Raw genomic sequence first — 20,476 nt, forward strand, 5'->3', positions numbered from 1 at the left:
TACAACTACTAAACTGCTTTTGAAGCAAAAAAGAGCTGTAGACAATATGTAAACAAATGGGTATGGCTGTGTTTCATCAAAACTATTTTCAAAAGTAGGCCAAGTTTGTCCCACAGTCTATAATTTGCTGCACCTGATTCAAGGGTGTATATGTGGCTTGTGAGTATGTAAGTGAAGGAGAGAGTGCGAGGGAGAATGAAGGTGAGAGTGAGAGAGGAGGAAAGCGATAGAGAGAGAGAGAGAAATAATCTTTAGAGAGGAAAAAGTTGGGGATTAATTTTAAGTGGTATGATTATAAAACCAGTGTTATTTTAATTCTGTTCTGCTGTCTTTCAGTCAACAGCTCTTCAAATTATATTCTAGCAGTTCTCTGCATTTTTTTCCCAGCTCTCAGAAAGTAGTAGACTATCTCATGAAGACTAATCATATACTGTAAGTGGTACAACTGTAATAGTGATGCTGGTTCTACATGTCATACCTGTGTATTGATCTTATTTATTTTTGGTCACATATTGTACAGTTACTTACTATAGGTTATCAATAAAAAGAAATTAGGCTGGGCACAGTAGCTCATGCCTGTAATCTCAGCACTTTGTGAGGTTGAGGTGGGTGGATCACGAGGTCAGGAGTTCTAGACCAGCCTGGCCAATATGGTGAAACCCGTCTCTACTAAAAATACAAAAAAAACTAATTGGGTGTGGTGGTGCATGCCTGTAGTCCCAGTTACTAGGGAGGCTGAGGCAGGAGAATCGCTTGAACCCAGGAGGCAGACATTACAGTGAGCCAAGATTGCGCCACTGCACTCCAGCCTGGGCAATAGAGGGAGACTCTGTCTCAAAAAACAAACAAACAACAACAACGACAACAAAAAACTAATAAAAGTAGCTTTCTTGGCTTTTTAAAATAATTTAATATAACTAGCCAAGGAAGCTGTTTGATGAAGTATGCTAATTGAAAGAGTCATTCAAAGACATTTTTCAGCTAACATTGTTCATAACCAGCTACAAATCTGCATAACTGTTTAATGAGAAGTCTTTTGCTTGCCAGCAAAAGCCAGTATACTGAGATGACAAGTTTAACAATAGTCTTCTCCAGAGTCTAAAAGAGGACAATGAGGAAAGATGGATATGACAATTTAAACACAGAACTAAATCCTTAGAGAAAGAGAATAAGAATCAAAGAAAAATTAAGGAAACAATGTGAATCATACTAATCTCTTACATAATTTAAGTCAATTTCTGAGCCACACTTTCCCTTTATATTAGTTCTGTCTTTTCTGGATCATTTTTTGAACTATTCTTCAGTTTTAAGTCCTCATATTCACAAATTCTTCTGTGAATTTATAGTTCTGGACACTAAATTCATTGATCAAAGTTTCACTTACCAAGGCAGAACGGCTACTGAAAATAAACTTTGCTTCAGCTGTGAAACAAGGTTACCTGTGTGGTATATATTTTCTCCTTCAAACTGTTATAAGTCATGGGTATTCAATACATAGCTGGAAAAAAATAAAGTATTAAAGGTAAATCACACAATGTTTCTAGGCACGTTTGCTTCCTTACATCTATTCTCCAAAATAGAACTCCAGTGAACTTCTTAGACTGACTTCAAATGAACTAAATCTCTCCTCCCATTAGGTTATTGATCAGTGAAGGAGCTAAACCTACAGTGGAGTATTTAGATGAAACACCAGTACATATAACTATTGACCATTCATTATATAATACTTCTGGGCCAAGGACAAAGTCTGTGGGGAAAAGTATTAGAATAGTTGAGTGGAAAAATGAGTACGAAGGTTATATTCATACTTGGGTCCTTAGGTAATATTTCAGAGGATAATATTGGTCCTTGGGTAATGTTTCAGAGGATAATAATAGCAAGATTACTCTAATTGGTTAGTAATAGCGATAGCTGTGTCCATCAGTAAGGAAAATATTTCAACTGCAGGGGGATTTAATGCAGGGAATTAGTTACAAAGTGCTTGGAAGGGCTGGGTGAACCAAAGAGTACAGGTAGTTATTCATGGGTATGGAGTTGTTATGACTCCTGGTCTGTAGTCCGCCTTTCCACTTCTTGGCTGGTGGCTCTGCTCCTGCTGGTATTGCAGTTTAGTGAGCACCTGGGAGCCACACTGCTGCTGAGGAGCTCATCTGACACTGCTGCTATTTCTGCTGAGGCCATCTCCAAAGGTAGGAAACTGGTATCTCTCTTCCTCCTACTTTACAGTCTCTTAACTAGTAACGGAAATAGAGTTTGCAGGCTGTCACTCTTACAATTCAAAAGTGAACATAGGGGGTCAGAAATGGCACCTATGCCAAGAGAAAAATAATCAAAAAGCAGACGGTATAACAGACACTATTTGAAGATAGATGGTAGATAGATACGCATTTAATTTTCATAACAACCCTGTGTGGTATATATGGCTTTATCCCTCTTTTACTGATGGAGAAACTGAAGAATAAAGAAGCTAGGTAATATGATCAAAATTGACATAGCTATTAAGAGGTGGAATTATCATTTGAACCCAGGTCATATGATTCTAGAGTTCATACCTGCAGTCATTGTGATGCAAGAGAGGCAAACTGCAAGAGTGGGGCTTAACTGGGGAGTGTTCTTGGCTTCACTCAGAGAAGAATTAAAAGGCAAGCCTGGTAGTACTAAACAGGAACTTTTACCGAAGCACCAGTGTACAGCAGCAGCAGAGCAGGACTGCCCCACAGCCAGGGAACCCAGAGTAGCAGTCGAGAGGCAGTTCTGCACTCATACTTATATCCACCTTAAATTATATGCAAATTAAAGGGCCATTTATACAGAAATTTCTAGGAAGACCGTGGTAAGTTCTAGGTTTTGGGGTCATTACCATGGAAAGGGGTGGTAACTTTTGGGTGTTGCCATGGCAGTGGTAAACTGACATGGCAGGCTGGTGAGGATGTCTTATGGGGAAAGGCTTCCATCCAGGACCTGTTTTAGCTAGTCCTCAATTTAGTCTGGTGTCTGTACTTCACCTCCTACCTCAATTATACTACAATTCAACAAGCATAGGTGCTCTGGGCCCTCATTCATATATCCAAAGGGAAAAGCTAGTCTTTTCCAGGGTCCCCTTCTAAATATTTCTGGTAAGCACCTCACTAGCTTTTCATACGACCTATTCTTCATTTGCCACTGCCATTGGCCGAGCTGGGTCTATATGGCTCCTCTTTTTAATGTACCCAACAATGTTAATTCATAATTTCATATAGATTTCCTTCCCTCATCCTCCCTTAAGCCACTGACTGCTGTTACCATCATACTGGCCTCAGTATGAGGACAAACACTGTCTCACCCCTTTCTCTCCATGCCATAAGTGAATACCTAACCCAAACATGGAACGGACCTTGCTTTAATTTCCCACAACATATCTAAAGACAAGACTGGGCAGTATTCCACTAAAGACTGGAGATATAGAGAGGTGATCAAAACACAGAATAAATTACAATTATCATGACATAAAGCTGCTTTGGGAGAGTACTAGCCCAGACCATGCTTGAAGAGTCCCAGTTACAGGGCACCTCCTGGCCCGGTTTCTGTCTTGCCTCTATGTGGCTGGGGCCAGGTTACTCTTACTACATAGAATGTTTTCAAGTCTGTCTATTTTCAGAGCCCTGGCTTACTATCCAGGTCTCATTTTTTTTTTTCTTTTGCAGTTGCAAGATTTAATAGAGTGAAATGGAGTGAAAACAGAGCTCCCATATAAGGGGAAGGGACCCAAAGGGGGTTGCCGTTGCCGGCTTGAATGCCTGGGTTTATATCCTGATCCTTGTCCCTCCCACTGTGCTCTCAGGCAATAGATGATTGGCTATTTCTTTACCTCCTGTTTTTGCCTAATTAGCATTTTAGTGAGCTCTCTGATTGGTTGGGTGTGGGCTAAGTTGCAAGCCCCATGTTTAAAGGTGGATGCGGTCACCTTCCAAGCTAGGCTTAGGGATTCTTAGTTGGTCTAGGAAATCCAGCTAGTCCTGTCTCTCAGTCCCCCATCTCAACAGGAAAACCCAAGTGCTGTTGGGGAGGTTGGCTGACGACCGCTCTAACTGCATCCTGCTGAATTGGGACATAGTAGGGGTTGTGCAGTTGAGATTTCCTTGGAAGGGGTGCCTTTGATGTCATTAACATAAGAGCATGGGCTAGCAGGCCAGTCCAGGGGTCCGTGGTAGATCTTAGTTATGGACTGCATCTGGGGCTCCATTTGAAGAACTATTTGTAGTTCTACAGCTTCGATTCTGGAAGAGACAAACTTAACAAGGAGGTTAAAGATACAGGGATTGAAATGTATGGCCTGCAGTGCAGGGGATTATTTCTTTGGCACACTTACAGACCCTGACTATCTGCTTGATAGTTTTGAAAAGGCCTGGTCCAGTAAATAATGATTTGGCCATCTGATGGGTGCTATCAATGCCTAAGTGAAAGGTTTGGTGAAGGGTTTTAAGTAATTTCCATTGATTAGCTACAGGCAAAAGTATTTTCCCTTCTTTGATGGCTAGCCATCCTGAGGGGAGAAAACTATGTCCTTGTGAGGTTCCCCATTCTATTTCTCCTGCTGAGTATTGGGGCTGGTTTCCCAGAGGGGATTACCCCATATTAGGGGTCCTTCTATAAGCATTTCTGATGGAGGGTCCTGCCTTGTGGCTTTTTTGGCTTCAATATCCACTTGGCGGTTCCCTTCTATTTCCCTTTCCTTTCCTTTCTGATGACCCCGGCAGTATATGACTGCCACTTCTTTAGGTTTCTGTACAGCCAATAATAATCTCCTAATGTCTTCCTGATGTTTCATAGGCATTCCTTCAGAAGTTAGGAATTCCCTTTCTCTCCATATTGCTGTGTGGGCATGGAGGACTAGGTAAGCATACTTAGAGTCTGTATACATATTTACCATTTTTCCTTCTCCTAATTCTAGCGTCTGAGTGAGGGCTATTAGTTCTGCCAGCTGAGCACTAGTTCCTGGAGTGAGGGCATTACTTTCAAGTATTCCATTATCACTGACTGCTGCATATGCCGCTTTTTGAAGTCCTTTTTCTCCAAAGGAACTTCCATCAGTGTATAAGTTGAGGTCAATATCAGTCAAGGGAACCTCTAAAAGGTCCCCTCGGACGATGTAGGTTTGAGCAATTACTCGTCGACAGTTGTGTTCTGTCTTTTCTTCATTGTCTGGAAGAAATGTGGCTGGGTTAAGAATTGCACAAGTGCGTAGTCGCAGCACTGGCCCTTCAAGTAATAGAACCTGATATTTAAGCAAACAGTTGTCTGACAGCCACACGTCTCTCTTAGCAGTGAGTATGCCATTCACATCATGAAATATCCACACAGTAAGATCTCTTCCCTGTATTATTTTAACTGCTTCGGATACTAAGACTGCTACTGCCACCACTGGCCATAAACAATGAGGCCACCCCTTTGCCACTACATCAATTTCCTTACTCAGGTATGCCACAGGTTGCAAGCTCATCCCTTGGACCTGTGTAAGGACTCCTAGAGCTATTCCTGTTTTTTCTGTGACATGTAAAGAAAAGTCTTGCCCCATTGGCAAGCTTAACACTGGGACTTGGGTTAGGGCCTTCTTTAGGGCCTGGAAAGCCGCTCCTGCTTCAGCTGTCCATCTTACTAAATGGGTATTGGCTTTCTGAATTTTTTTAATGAGTGTATATAATAGTCTGGCTATTTTGCCGTACCTGGGAATCCATATTCGGCAGAAGCCTGTTATGCCAAAGAACCCTCTTAGTTGCTTTAGGGTTTTGGGATGAGGATAAGCCAGTATAGGCTGGATACACTCCTCACTGAGGGCCCTGGTGCCTTTGGATAGTTTTAGCCCTAAGTATTTAACCTGCTGTGAGCAGAGCTGAGCCTTTGGTTTGGAAATCTTGTAACCACAGGTGGCGAGGAAATTTAAAACCACTTGGGTGGCTTGATGGCACAAGGTTTCTGAACAGGTGGGTAAAAGTAAATCATCCATGTACCAAAGGACAAGAGTGTCCAGGTATGAGAATTGGCTCAAGTCTTGAGCTAATGCCTGGCCAAACAGATGGGGGATATCCCTGAACCCTTGGGGTAAAACAATCCAGATGAGTTGAGATGTTGGGTTTGAGGGATCTTCAAAGGCAAACAAGAATTGAGAGTCAGGATGTACAGGGATGCAGAAAAGGCATCCTTAAGGTCCAGGACTTTAAACCGCTCTGCTTCCTCTGGTATTTGGGAAAGCAGAGTATAAGGGCTAGGTACAGCTGGGTATAGAGGAACAACAACCTCATTGACAATCCTGAGATCTTGCACTAACCTCCACTGTCCGTTGGGTTTCTGTACTCCTAAAATTGGAGTACTGCAGGGGCTATTACATGGTTTATACTAGGCCTTGGGCTTTTAGGTCCTTAACAATCCTTTGGAGTCCTTATTGGGCCTCAGGTCTGAGGGGGTACTGCCTTTGGTAGGGAAAGGAGGAGGAATCCTTTAGTTTAACTTGAACAGGATGGGCATTTTTTGATCGTCCATATTGTCCTTCTGTTACCCAGACTTCAGGATTAATTCCTTCCTTAAGCAGGGGACAACAAATGGGTGTTCCTTCTCCTCTGTTCAGGTGTGTAATGGCCCCTGCTTTTGCTAGAATGTCTCTCCCTAACAAGGGAGTGGGGCTTTTAGGCATAATTAGAAAAGCATGTGAAAAGTGTAAAGTTCCCCAGTCACCACTTAATGGCTGGGAGAAGTACCTAGTGACTGGCTGTCATAGCACCCCTTGGATAGTGACAGATCTGGAGCACAGTTGTCCGGGACAGGAGAGTAGGACTGAAAAGTCCGCACCAGTGTCCAGGAGACAGTTAACCTCCTGGCCCTCAATGGTCAAGCATACCCAGGGCTCTGTGAGAGTGATGGCATGGGCTGGCGCTTGCCCTGGGCACCCTCAGTCCTGCTGCTGGATCATCTGGTTAGTGGCTTCTGACTTAGAGGACTTTCATGCCCTGGGGCAGTGGGCCTTCCAGTGATTCCCTTGACATATGGGGCATGGATGAGGCGGCAGCTTACTTCTACTTGGACAGTCTTTTTAAAAGTGTCCTTGTAGAGCACACTGGAAGCAAGCCCTATGAGGCATTCAATTTGCCCAGCTTTTCCCTTTTCCAGAGCCTCCAAAGTCCGCTTGCCTGAGGGCCATGACTAAAGCAGTGGCCTTTTACTTTATCTCATTTGTCCTGCTCTGCCTGCTCCTCCTGATCTCTATTATAAAAAACTGAGGTTGCCAAGTTCAATAGGGTTTCTAAGTTTTGCTCTGAGCCTAAGGCAGACTTTTGAAGTTTTTTCCTAATGTCTGCAGCTGACTGAGTGATAAACTTATCCTTTAAGATTAGTTGGCCTTCGATAGAATCAGGTGACAGGGAGGCATGCTTCCTCAATGCCTCCCTTAGTCTCTCCAGAAAGACAGGAGGATTTTCCTCCTTTCCCTCTGTTATAGTGGATATCATTGAATAATTCATAGGCTTCTTCCTAGTTTTCCTTAGTCCTTCTAGCACTCAAGTTAGCAAATGTCTGCGGCACCAATCTCCATGTTCTGATTCTGTGTCGCAATGAGGGTCTACACTGGCAACTGCGTGCCGGCCTGTGGGGAATCATTCTCTTTCTTCTATTGTCATCCTATCATTGACCTGACTGAGATAACAGAGATCTCCAAACTCTCGGGCTGCAGTTAGGGCAGGACTTCTCTGATTTGGGGTTAGTGTCTGATCTAGCAGTAACATTATACCTCTCCATGTCAGATCAAAGGATTGTCCTAACCCTTGTAAAACATCAATATAGCCATCAGGGTTATCTGAGAATTTACCTAGGTCTATTTTAATTTGCTTTAAGTCTGAGAGAGAAAATAGTACATGCACTCTGGCTGGACCAAATTCTCCTCCTCCCACTGCTTGGAGGGGGCATAATTGGGGAATATTGGCACTCTTTGGTTCACTGATTACCCCTTTGTCTATCTCCTTTTGGACCAAATGGGTTGAAGGGGGTCCTTATTAGTTGGGGAAGAAGTCAGGGGGGCTCTGGGGTAGGGAGGTAGACTCTGAGGGCTTCCTGTAGGGCGTAAATCACACTTTTTACATAATTGCGAGTTGTCTCTTAATGAAAAGAAAGTTTGTACATATGACATTTCACTCCATTTGCCTTCTTTTCTACAAAAGAGGTCTAGTGTAAGATGGTGTTATAAATAATACTTCCTTCAGGAGGCCAGGTTTCTCCCCCTTGAAGAAGAAATCGTGGCTAGGCGGTACTGCAGAAGAATATAAGTTGAGTCTTTTGATTCTGTAAGTACTTTAAAGCTTGGTTGAGTGCAAACAGCTCGCATGTTTGAGGACACCAATTATTAGACAATTTTTCTAACTGCTTCCACAAGAGTCTCTGTATCAATTACTGAATACCCACTGGTTTTTTTCTCAATCACCTGGGAGGAACCATCTATCACCCTGTCCTGAAGGGAATTCCTCCTAGGTCTGGTCGGACCTTTGTATGGTAATTAAGATTTAAATCCCTTGTTAGGATATCTGCTGGGTTAAGGATTTTTGATAGGAAAGCTCCGGGTTGTCAGTGGCCTCAGTGTTCTCAGGCTACGCCCTTGTTTACACTGACAACAAGGTAGTATTGGAGTGTTATAGGATCACGGAGAAAACCTTCAATAATTAATTACAGGTTTTAAATTTACCCTGGCTTTTAAAGGAGTAGGGCATACTTTTTTACTATTTCTATCTTTTTCTTTTTTTTTCTCTTTGACTCCCTCTTTGTCTCTCTCTCTCTCTGTCTCTCTCTCACAGCCATTACAAACTTGTGGCCCTGGCAAGTGTGGTGGGGAATGGGTCCTACATAACTGCCCATGTTGAGAGCTATATACCTAAATCAGGAGGGACACCAGGGATAAGACTCCCTGGGTTTATAATCTAGATGCCTAAGGACACAGCCTAGAGCTTCCTTAGATCCCCTTGGAGATACAACTTGCTAGAGGAAATGCGATCAGAGGAAGATTCAGAGGCAAGGAGAATTTTGGGGCTACACTTTCAAGATTTTCATGGTTGGGACCCAGGAGGTACAGGTCAGAAGGAAAGGTAGGGACGCACGCATGGGTGACTGTTGAGTAGAGGCTTCTGGCTGTGCCATGATCTCAGCTAATGCCGGGAGTTCGGGATGACAGCTTTATGCCTCTAGTCCCTCGGCTTCCCCAAGAAAATTGAAGGTGGAAGTTGGCTCCAGGCAGACCAATGCCCCCAACCCACAAGGGTTGGGGGTTGTTAGAAAGCCCTTTCCTAGATAGCCTCTCACCTGAGTCTTAAGTCTGGTGGCCACACAATCATTTTTAACTGGCTGACAGGTGCCCGGTATTTTCCTCCAATTCTAAGGAAGGATAGGACAGAATAGCAAGCGAAAGTGGTCCAATATTACTCACCGCTTTGGAGGTCCCTTCGTGGTCGCCAAAATGTTACCGGGGGGTCCTTGCTCCCAGAGCTCCCAAGATGGTGGTGGGCTGCTTCCAAAATGGCGGCAGGCCACTTCCAGGACGGTGGCAAGCCTCCTGTTCTCTGACCCGGGGTTCTTGGCCTCACAGATTCCAAGGAATGGAATCTTGGGCCACGTGGTGAGTGTTATAGCTCTATTAGACACTGTGGGTCACAGATGAGAACCATGGAACCAGTGATTAGCCTTCAGCTCGATTAGGATGAACCCGAGCACTTAGCTGTGCAGAAACAATGGCAAGCCTTTAACCCAATGGGGAGTGGTAATGGGCGCCTTGCTGGATCAGGAGCACAGCGGACACCCTGCCGGATCCGGAGGGCTGGAAGTCAGCGGTGGGTCTGCGATGGCAAAACACGAACCAGAAGAGTGCAGTTGCAAGATTTATTAGAGTGAAAAAGAGTGAAAACAGAGCTCCCATATAAGGGGAGGGGTTGCCCCAAGTCTCATTTAAGGAAGGATTGCCTTGCTCACTTCAACTTAAGACTGAATTTCCCAGACTTTATTTCCTTTCCCTTGCTAAGAAAAGTATTTAAAATCTAGGATGTAAAAGGATGACTGCATCTTCTTCTTGAGGCCTAAACAAGCACTAACAGATCTGCCCCAGGTTTATCTAATTCTCTAAGATTATACAGTTTCATTTGATTTACTATTTACTATTGATAAAGTACCAAACTCTGTGCAGTAAGATATTAACCTTCAGAAGGCTGTTAAATTGCAAATGATTTTTATCTAGTTCAGATGCAAATAATTTCTATCTTATAGAAAAAAATAACCATAAAGCTTAGTTGTTTTGGTCCTGGAGCACATTAAATCATTTTGTATTTAATTTAGCAACATAATTTCAGCATTTTTTCTCTTTCTTTAACTATACATACTTTGGTCTTTTCTATACTACTTTGAACAAATTTATCCTTTGGTTTAATTCCTCCTTAAGATTTTTAATGTGAGCTCACTTTGTGTTTTTTGAGTTACATTTTTTCTTTTAGAAAATTATACTTTGACATTCTTTTTTTCAACATGATTAATAAAAATGGAAATGGTCACTTCCTTCAGATCTAATATCACTACCAGGTTTACAACTGATACTTGTGGGACCTGGGAAACATCACAAATGTAGATTCACATACAATATGACCAAATAGGTACAAGTTAGAAATCTGAATTTCAGACTACTACATGAAAATAGTACACTGTTCTTTTTTAACAAGCATCCCTTTATAATGAACACATTGAAAAATATGTATTAAACTTTAGTAATTCTTTATTATTAAAGGTCAAAAAATGTTTTAAATGACCAAATTTAAATTATTATAACACATTCTTGGCTGCTTCATTAAAAAGAGTAAAGTATTTGTATGGTTAATAAGCAAAACATATATATGTATATATATTTATCAGCCGTTTTTATTTTATATATTATATTTATTGCATTCATATCAACAAAGTTACTCATATATTGTTATAATCATGGCTTTCACATAATTTGTATTCTTTTGACAGTAAGACAAAATTAGACAATCTTTTCTGAATCATCATAATGCTTAGGGTTTATTTTAATAACTTCATTTTGAAAAAGTATATGAAATTATTAATAAAGCTATAAAGCAATATTTATATTTGGAACTACCCTATAAAATTATATGCTAAAACATTGTAATAAGGGTAACATTTGAAAAATTAATGCTTTACAGAAACTATCACATAAATATTTAATTCAATTATATAATTTTATATTACTTATATCAAGATTTTACCCTCATAATGCATCATCTAAAACGATACATGTTTCTTGATTCTTCCTAATTCTTCAATGCTAGAATAGTATAAAGAAAATTTTAAATAGAACTATATGACTCAAATCTTCCTGCATTAGGAGTATAACTTAAATTTATAATAGAAAGCTGTTTTTTGTTTTTTGTTTTTTGTTTTTGACAGAGTTTGGCTGTCACCCAGGCTGGAGTGCAGTGGTGCCATCTCGGCTCACTGCAACCTCGGCCTCCCAGGTTCACGACATTCTCCTGCCTCAGCCTCCTGAGTAGCTGGGACTACAGGTGCCCACCACCACACCCGGCTAATTTTTGTTTTTTAGTAGAGGCGGGGTTAGCCAGAATGGTCTTGATCTCCTGACCTCGTGATCTGACCGCCTTGGCCTCTAAAAGGGCTGGGATTACAGGTGTGAGTCACTGTGCCCAGCCTAGAAGCATTTTTTTAAAAAATAGAAATTAGTTTCTGTTTATTTGTATATGAATCTTTTTCTTCATCATCATCATGCAAATATTTTTCATTTATTTAATGTCTTCCTATTTTATTAGGAAATCAGTTTTGTTGACATTTTCTCACGCATTTTTTAAGTTTAGAAACAACATTTTCCCTAAATTTTTACATAGTGTACCTTATCCTGTCAAAAATTGAAGTAGCCGATCTTAAATTTAAGTAAATTTTGAACTGATTGCCAACATTATCAATGGCAAACAACAATTTATACTAAGCAACAGCAGATAGTACAGACTCAAGGTTGATTTGATTTCTTTCACACTTCACTATTTTTTGTTGTTGTTCTTGGCATTTAAAAGATTGTTTTAATATGTTTAATACCTATCCAATTATTTATAACAAGCCCAGTGGGGATTTTTGATACATCATAAACATATTCTGCAATTAAAGTTTATGCAGCAAATATACAACAATTTTGAGCACCAGCTGTATAACATTACGGGTAAATTAAAAATATTAATAAACATTGAAACCTCAAATTTTCACCACAATAATATACAATTTTTATAATTTCAAAGGTACAATCCCATACTTATACATATTGCATGAGATTCTCAGATGTATCATGGAATTTGTCAAGGAAGAATTCTGTGCTTAAGGTAGGTCCTTTAGAATTTAAGTTTTCTGGGTCAAGGCACGGACTAATGAACTTCATTTAACAAGATCATGGGTTGGTGTAATAGTTGGATAATATATGAAATATAGAAATTCCGCAAATTCCTCCCAAAACAGAATGAGAGCTTTAAGTATCCCCTCTTCTCAGCACTTGAGTTTAGGGTGGTTTCACTATTCATTCGTTATTTGAGAACCTTCTGTTGTTTTCTCTAATTCCTCTAGTGTATATTGTTTCAACAGCACATGCTTGATATTTTCATAGTGTGTCTGAGAGTGGTTATAATGTGGCATTTGGTATTTTTATTTTATGAAATATATCCAAAAAATGTTTATGCTGTTGGCATAGCTGAAGACACATTTCTTTGTAAGAGGTCAAAATAAGCCCATATATAGCACAAAGAATGATTCTAGCTTTTTGTCTACAATTCTGGAAGTACATATTTGTTTTTAAGAGATACATTTAGCACTATTTCATGAGCTTCCCCTTGACAATTTTTTAACTAATTTAATACAATGAAAAAATTAACCATTTTTAAAACTTCAAGCACTGTCCAGTAGAAATATAATGTGAGCCACATAAGTAATTTTGAAAAAATGAAAAAAGTAAAAATAAGAGGTAAAATTTTAAGGATGCATTATATTTTAGTCAACATATCTAAAGGCAATGTCATTTCAATATAAAATCAATATAAAACCTTATTAAGATCTATGCCATTCTTTTTTTTCTCACAGTAAGTCTTCAGAATTCAGTGTTTATTTTGTACTTGCAGCATTTTGGGCCAGCCTCACTTCAAGTGTTCAATGGTCACATTGGCTAGCAACTACCACATTGTAGAGTATAAATACAGACCAATGTGAATTCAAATTTAAGAGAAATATGAATGGTATCATAAAATGTTTTTCAGCCTTCATTGGTGACTCTCATAAATACTGCACATTTTGAAAGTACTGCTGAGACTGCAAATTGGAATGGGAGGCGAGTAAATGGACGCTCAGAATGCCTGGGAAATAGTATTTTGTTAGGCAAGGTCTTGTATGCCTAAGAAAAGGAATTCCACAAGTTAGTTAATTTATCTTTTCTCTTTCCGTTCACCACTCTTCACCACTCAATTTATCTCCTCAACTGTCTCAACTTCAACAGCAGCATCACTCATAAACCTCCATACCTACTAACAGCAGTTGTCTTTGTTTTGACAAGAGATGTGAAAGAGCCCTTCTTGGGGCTTGACTAGTGTTTGTAACATGTAGAGCCCTCTTAAGTGCTGCATCCACCATTTACGCCTGGTAAAACTTGAAATAATTCTGATCCTCAGTGTCTAAGGCTCTGGTTTTTATTTTCTGAGTAACTGTCCAAAGAAGAATACATGATCTTTACAAAAACAAATACTTTGCTACTGCAAATCATCCTGCTGAACCAATTTTCTTTTTCTCTCTGTGTGTTGTGTGTGTGTGTGTGTGTGTGTGAGAGAGAGAGAGAGAGAGAGAGAGAGAAAGAGAGGGAGAGAGAAGAGAGAGAAAGATATTTTGGATAAAGAAAAAAACAAGTCTTCAGAAATAGAGCGGTTATAGCTCTGATTAAAATGGACCAAGTAATTGTCCCAATTTTCTTCAAAAACAGAAACAGGAGGCAGAGCCCTTGCTTTATTTGTGTGTAACAAAATAGCCTAATAAGATGCTCCCTCTTCCCCAACAAAGCAATCAATTCAAATTCCACCATTTCTCTGAAATTCCTTTCCAAGTCTCTGTTTTCTAATTTTATCTGACCTCAGATTATAAGAACAGTGACATTTTTCTTTTTTAAAAAAATATTTTTATTTTAAGTTCTGGGGTACATGTACAGCACCTGCAGGTTTGTCACATAAGTAAACGTGTGCTGTGGTGGTTTGCTGCACCCATCAACCCATCACCTGGGTGTTAAGCCCAACATATATTAGCTGTTTTTCCTAATGCACTCCTTCCCCCAACTCCACCCCACGACAGGCCCCAGTGTGTGTTGTTCCCTTCCCTGTCTCCATGTGTGCTCATTGTTCAGCTCTCACTTACAAGTGAGAACACGTGATGTTTGGTTTTCTGTTCCCTTGTTAGTTTGCTGAGGTTAATGGCTTCTAGCTCCATCCACATCCCTGAAAAGGACATGATCTTATTCCTTTCTATGGCTGCATAGTATTCCATGGTATATGTGCCACATTTTCTTTATCTAGTTTATCATTGTTGGGCATTTGGGTTGATTCCATGTCTTTGCTATTGTGAATAGTGCTGCAATGAACATATGTGTGTATGTATCTTTATAATAGGATGATTTATATTCCTTTGAATCTAAAAGAAACATAAACAAATTTATAAAACAAACAAACAAACAAAAAACCCAAATAACCCGTTTAAAAAGTGGGCAAAGGACATGAACAGACACTTCTCAAAAGAAGGCATTCATGCAGGCAACAAACATGAAAAAAAGCTCAACATCACTGATCATTAGAGAAATGCAAATCAAAACCACAATGAGATACCATCTCATGCCAGTCAGAATGGTGATTATTAAAAAGTCAAGAAACAAAAGATGCTGGTGTGGTTGTGAAGAAATAGGAATGCTTTTACACTATTGGTGGGAATGTAAATTAGTTCAACCACTGTGGGAGAGGATGTGGCAATTCCTTAAAGATGCAGAACCAGAAATACCATCTGAACCAGCAATTCCCTTACTGGGCATATACCCAAAGGACATTTTTTGAAATTGATATCTAAAGTGGTTAATGAATATTTTTCCAAGTAATTCATTTATTCATATAAGCATATTTTATACTGCATTTGTTCATCTCACCACCATTCTAGTTGCTAGGTTTAAAATCATACAATCCCTATTTTTGGTCTTTTAAAAGGATGCATGTCATTGTCTAGATTATTTATCTGTCCAAGTGAAAATATTTCTGTAGACAAGGTGACTTGGGAGAACAGAAGAAGGATCTATTAGTCAAGCAGGCATAGCATCAATTCCCAGTGCTATTTCTCCAGGGTAATAAGAATTAAATTCAGTTCCCTAGATTAATCTGTATTCATTTTCCAACTATTGATGACCTTGAAACCATGAAACCACAATTCAACTGGGGGCTGAACCCAGCTGAGACTGCCTTCTAAAGCCATAGAAAAAACAAATTCAACCCACTTGCAGCCACATCTTTACAATTCCCACAACTATCCCTATTGCATAAAAATGCTGACTCTGATAGAGGGATCAATGAATTACCTGTTATTTCTTACAACATGCCTCATTGCTTCTCTCTATTTATGGGCAAAATGGTGGATTGAAAACGGCACAATTAATATTAAGGATGGTAACACAATGACTTTTAGAAATTGATGCTAAGAATACAATTCGTTAACTTCACACAGTCATTGACTTAACTGTCTATAATTGTAATACAGGAAAGAAGGGTGTGGGTGTGTTTCTGGATTTGGGCTCCACAGCTCAGAAAATACACCAGTGAATCCTGGCCCATGAAGTCTTACTAGAGTGTTCAAAAATAATGAACTGAAGAGGACAATGAAGAGGAAAAAATCAATAGTATTTATTCTGATTTACCTATATCAGAGGTGTGGTAAATTAATTTTTTTAATTGAAAATATGAAGTTGTATATGTATTTAAAATAAAAATTGTATTAAATTTTCATTCTGTAGTTCCTCAAAAACAATGATGGCTATTTATATATATATATTTTTTATATATATATATATTTATTTACACACATACTCCCTTTAAAGTAGCTCAAAGAATGCTCACATATATTTTCCCATTTATCTTCATAAGAGTCCCTATGAGATACAGAGGGGTTATTATTATCACCTCCTTAGAAATAGGGAATGTGAAACAACAATAGGTTAAATTAATAGTGGCAACCATAAATTGATTTATAGCTTTGAAACCTTGCAAAATAAAATCATGCTTAGTTTACAATATATTTTTAGAAATAATGGCTTCCCGGGTGTTTTAAAGGCATTATCTATCACTTTAGACTTTATCTGATAATTGTAAAATGTAGAGGTTTTTCAATTACCCTAGAGGCTCATATTTTATTTCTTGAGATATAATCCACATCAGAAAATAATGCCTGAATGATGTATGTAAATATTAATAGAATTTTGGTCAATAATTAACCAGTGAAGAAAACTCAACAATTTCTACATACACCTGAGTACTTGAGGAATTAATTTATGGATAAATGGAAAAAAATGCAATTCACGTTTTCTGGTACAGCTTTACTATTCTAAACATACCTCACACAATCATTCACTTCCAACTGTGTCATATTGAAAGATTTCATGAGGATGTAAAATGGCTGATATACAATTCAGATTACTTTCATAACCTTGGTTCAAATGAAAATATGGGGGGAAAAAGTCCAATATGTTTTAGTTACAAAAAGAGACAACAAAAACACAGACAATAAATTAGTCTCTAAACCTTGCCTTAATAGACTGTCTGCTCTTGCAGGCAACCCTTGGGAATGGTTTAATTTATGTCCTAGCCTGAGGGCATATGCCAGAGAGACTTTCACGTATGTTCCAGTATTTAGCTTTTCCCTCCATCTTCTCCCAGTATTGACATTATCTTTTCTTTGCTAATCTTAACATAAAAAAAGGGTTTTTTTTTTTTTAATAGGAGGCAAGATGATAGAATCCTTTTTTTTTTTTTTTTTTTTTTTTTGCTTTCTTTCCTCATTCTTCCTTCTCTATTGTTTTAAATAAAGAGGTTTTGTATGTACAATTTGAATACCATAAAAATGTAGGGTTCTTCATCTCCTGAATATAATTTCTAGAACAGAATTCTGTAAATGTGCTGCTTTAGTTCCCTTTAGGAGCATGTATTTTACTTCTCTTGTGTGGGTATGCACATTCCACTCCTGTACTGATAAACTGTATCTACAGCCATGGAGCCACCGCTATATCCCAGTAAATGTTGCAGAATTACTTGAACATAACTGAAGGTTGTATATCAAGGGCAGAATTTGATGCCTCGTTGGAAATTGAAGCACACCTGGAATGAGGAAATACATGTAAAGTATCTAGCAGATTGCCTGAGTAGCACATCAAAAGCACTGAATAAATCCTGGTTACCTTTTCCTTCCCTCTTTCAGATTACAGATGTCAGCCAAGTTATTGTCCAGCTTGGGAAGTGTTATGGTCTGTATTAGCATGTGTGAGAAGCACAGAGGGAGAATTTCTAACTTTCCGGGCACTGAGGCTCACTAGCGCCCTCGACAAAAATGAGAAGCTCAAACCAACTGTATATTAGGCTTGTTGACCCCTTAAACTGCACACTGTTAGTTTTTCTGAAGAGTTGTTTCAATTGCTGTCAACACAGAGCAGTGTCTTTGGTACTACAAGGCACTTGAGCTTCTTGTCATTGACTCTTTTTAAAATTTAGTTTTGATAAGAATAATTCTCCTTTTCATAGCTATCAATAAAAGCACTGTGATAAAACAAGGATGTTTAGTGAATACAATGATAATGACATTTTCAGATCTGAAGTGAATAGGCTTTATATGTCTCCATAACTAGAGCATCACTCAGAGCCAAAAGCAGAAAATCAGGTGGTCTTGTGATTAGTCACATTCCTGAACCCATCTTGTTCTGATGCAAACTATTTTGATTGGATTTGGACCAGGCTTGAATATCGGAGATGGAAGGTGGGGGTACGTGGAAAACTGGAGGCAGCTGATAAGGTTCTCTGCGTGGAGTCAATTTGGTTAACTATTTGGTTCTTCACAAATTCACTGACATCTTTGAGAGCAGTTTTCTGTCTTCTGCTACTTTTGTTTTTGTTTTGCGCAGCACCTATACCGGTATGAGCTCACCTGAAGGAGGCCACTAATATTTCTAAATCAAACTAATAAGGTAAGAAGTCTCCCCTGTACACTCAATCTAAGGGGACCCGCCAAGCACTGTAGAGCCCATCTATCTATTATATTTCACTTGTTACCTTTATCACTTTCTGACACTTTCAGTTCATTTGGTTTCCTGTTTATTACCTGCTATCCCCATGAGGGCAGAGCCCTCAGCACATAGAAAACTGCCTGAACTACTAAAGATATTAAATAGTATAAGATTTGTTGCATAAATAAATAAATAAATAAATAAATAATGCTAAGGTTTTAAAGGATTTCCTTTTCAGGATGAACATAAACATGGCCCTGGAAAATAATGAAACAGCTCTGCCCCGTCACACCATTGAGTTTCCTGAAATACAAGGAAAAACAGGCTTAGCCTCCTAAAAATCTATGAGTAGTTCCAGCTAATCTTTAGTTCCATCAATCTCAAGCCAAAGGAACTCTGGAATGTATCAGATATTAGGAGTTTGGCTATAATTGAGTCACATTAGGAATATGATGAACCAAACAAAATGCAATTGATAGCATTATTTTGGGGACATACAATTATTTATTAGAAAGGTGCTGAACTGAGGATAAAGTCTTTGCGTCATTAGAAGCTACTTTTCATCAGGAGAAGAGTTGAAACAAATAGAAATAAAGGCTATTCTACTGTTGGTTGCCATCCACCATAAACCAACAATCTCCTAGATCAGGGGTCCCCAACCCCAGGCTGTGGACCACTATCATTCTACTGCCTGGTAGGAACCCAACTGTCCAGGAGGAGGTGAGCAGCAGGCCAGCTAGCATTATTGCCTAAGCTCTGCCTGCTGTCAGATCAGCACAGGCACTAGATTCTCAGATGCACAAATGCTATTGTGAACTGCCATGTAAAGGAGATAGGATGTGTGCTCCTTAAGAGAATCTAACTAATGCCTGATGATCTAATGTGGAACAGTTTTATCCACCCCCACAACCCCGCCAGTCTGAAACCAGTCCCTGGTGCCAAAAAGGTTGGAGACTGTAGTTCCAGATTATTACTTATAAATAGGATATGGAGTCTAAAAACTCTTCCTTGTAATTCACATGCATAGTTGTTGGTAAAGAATTTCTGTCGGTATACTGAAAGAGAAGCTGACCAATAATGTGTGATCAGACTAAAACTCACTGTAGCAATGACCCGCATAGCCAAAGCAGTCAGCCTGATGAGTAATACATGTCTAGAAAATTCTTCTTCTCTGTTTGATCACAAAGAGGTTGATATAATAGGGTCTTTCATTGGAATGAGAGGCCTAATATCTATTTCAGGTTCAATGTGCCTAAAGAAAAAGTGTATTTGTATTATTCAGCATAGTCATCATATTCAGTATTATACATGAGGTTATTTGCAGTAGTGAACACAAAAATGTTAGTCATTTAAGATAATGATTACTTCTCACTTGTATGTCACCAAGGGTTAACCTGGGAGCTCCACTCATCGTGGTTACTCAAGGATCTAAATTGAAAGTAATTTCCTTAGTTTATCAATAAGGTCGCTATTTCAACATCATGCCTCCCCATTTGCCTTGGCAGGAAAGGAGAGCATGAACATTTGTTCTCCCCTCTGAAATGCTTCTTTCAAAACAGACAAAAAGACTCTCATCCCTGCTCCTCACATTTAATAGACCTGTGCAGGTCACACAGGCATTCCTAACTTTAATAGAACATAGTTTCTTCTTGTCCATCCAGTAAAGCTTTAGTTATGTCTGCTACAACAGCTCTGAGTATGAAAAAAGTGTTACCATAGAAGCTGAGTGCAGCAGGGTGTCATAATGCAAAAAGAGAACAAACGACTTTTAGCAGAAAACCTAGAGATATTGGCAGTAGAAAAAAAAATGGGTATGGTGCAGTCAGTGAAAGGGAGCAGTGTCACCTCCAAATCTCCCTCCCTTTTCCTCCATTTAACTGCTTTTTATTTCTCCTCTCTCTCTCCTTTTTTCTCTCATCCAGTATCTCATGCACACCACTAATAAAATTCTAAGGTTCCCCCCGCACCAAACCTCTGAATGGACCCAACCTCTTGGCCAAGGGCATTCCAAAATTAACCTGAAAAAACTAGATCAGACCATGATGGGAAGGAGAGGTCAGAGATGCCTCATTATGCCCTTCTCCCTTTTGGAATTCAAGAAAATCCAACCAGTATTAACATCAACATAGACCGTAAGTCTGATTAGAAACATTT

The 20,476-nt window shown here is 39.2% G+C and overlaps 1 long non-coding RNA gene across 1 annotated transcript in view; it reads left to right on the forward strand.

The window, feature by feature from the left end:
* The first annotated feature begins 2,420 nt into the window (after positions 1 to 2,420).
* LOC126931247 (uncharacterized) overlaps positions 2,421 to 20,476 on the forward strand; it is a 29,531-nt gene continuing 11,475 nt past the window's right edge. Inside the window, exons 1-4 of the long non-coding RNA XR_007717800.1 lie at positions 2,421 to 2,833; positions 4,810 to 4,873; positions 12,297 to 12,377; positions 18,221 to 18,283. This is a non-coding gene — a long non-coding RNA (uncharacterized LOC126931247). The remainder of the gene's footprint in view (positions 2,834 to 4,809; positions 4,874 to 12,296; positions 12,378 to 18,220; positions 18,284 to 20,476) is intronic.

This window comes from Macaca thibetana, chromosome 11, assembly GCF_024542745.1.
Source record: "Macaca thibetana thibetana isolate TM-01 chromosome 11, ASM2454274v1, whole genome shotgun sequence".
Lineage (NCBI taxonomy): Eukaryota > Metazoa > Chordata > Mammalia > Primates > Cercopithecidae > Macaca > Macaca thibetana.